Consider the following 1,744-nt stretch of genomic DNA (forward strand, 5'->3'; position numbering starts at 1 on the left):
TAATAATTATTATTACACACACACACACACACCCATGTGCGTCACGTCAAATATGCGTTTCGCGCGGGACCTGAAGGCAAAATAGGGGAAGGAGGATGGTGTACAATAATTGTTAGATTAAATTAAGACTTACAGGATATGACCACTAACTAGAGACTAAAACTTAAGGAACTATCCAGACCAATGTAAGATTGCCGTGATATACAAAATATCTTGACCAATCAACAGCTGTTGATTATGAGGGCTGGACGTGTTCATAGTAGCAAGATATGACAAAATAATTAGGGATGATGGGATAAGAACAAATATTAATGGCACAGTTGAGGGTAGGAGGGCCAAGGGTAGGCAGAGACTGTGATGGGTGAATGAAATTAAAAACTGGGTCCCCAGAGAATTGCAAAACCTAAGAGGTTTGGTAGAAACAGCCCGAGAACGTTTAGAGTGGAGGAGTGTGGTCGCCAACCCTCAGATATGAGGACGGTTCTCTGATAGATTGATCTTTCAAGGCTACTTCAACGTCACCGTCACCACCTTGACCAAAACATTAAATTAACGTTTTGGTTTAGACTGAAATAACTGAGTAAATTTAATCTTTCAGGATAGATTTACCAGCAAGATATTTAGAGGTAATTAACATTTAAATTTGTTCTGACGTCACCAAGACTCACCTTCCTGATATGAAGAAAAGAACTATCTCGTTAACTTAATAAGGAGACTGTGAAGACCACATAAGCTTCACCATCAAGAGAATTAAAGCCGATTCTTGTTCAAGTTCACTCCGAGATCATCGCAACTATTATCCAATGGAATGTGTAAACACTTAAGTTTCTCAATAACTGTACAACAACAACAACAACTACTGAAGTCTGCCCAGTGAACATCTGTCGTGTTTGGTGACAACAGCTTCATTTCTCCGAAATGGCAGTCGTTAGCAAGATGAAAATTATTCAACACTGGTCCCTTAATAGACGTAACGAACTGTCTAACTTATACTATCAATTAGACCCAGACATTATTCTGTTAAACAGTACGGGCATAAAGGACGAAAGTAAGCTGAACATTTTTGGCTACACTGTATACCAGAGGAACATGACGGGTGAGCTGAACGATGGTGTCGCTGTGGTCGTCAGGTCACGTCTGAGTCACAGAGTGTTGCCAGACTTCGAGGATTCAGTTCTAGGAGTGCAGGTGGAGACAACTAGGGGATCTGTTATCATATGCACAATGTACCTACCTCCCAGACGTCCTTACTTACCCGAACAAGATCTCAACCAGATGCTACGCCACAGAAAACCAACATACATCATTGGGGACTTAAATGCGCGCCAACGCCATACTCGGACACGGTAATGAGAACAACGTCGGTGTGGCGCTGTATGACAACATCAGAATGGGAAAACTGCAACACCTCGGGCCAGATTTCCAGACACTGATCAGACGTGCCAGTGCCACAACACCCGACATAATCCTCTCTAACAACGAGGCCGTCCTGAACAGGCACGTTACCGCCGGACCCATCAGTACCAGCGATCACCTGCCAGTCGTCGTGACGCTCTCATCCAATCCCATTATGATCCCCGCTAACATCACGTCAAACCTCAAACGGGCAGACTGGGACTCCTTCAAGGAGGCTCTCAGTCTCAAGCAGGGGAGAAACCTGGAAGAAGCCAGCCCCAATGACAGACGACGCGGTCGAGCAATGGTACACTGATGTGAAGACGGAGATGGACAACAACATCCCGAC

The sequence above is a fragment of the Homarus americanus genome, unplaced genomic scaffold, assembly GCF_018991925.1.
Source record: "Homarus americanus isolate GMGI-L3 unplaced genomic scaffold, GMGI_Hamer_2.0 scaffold45698, whole genome shotgun sequence".
Classification (NCBI taxonomy): Eukaryota; Metazoa; Arthropoda; class Malacostraca; order Decapoda; family Nephropidae; genus Homarus; species Homarus americanus.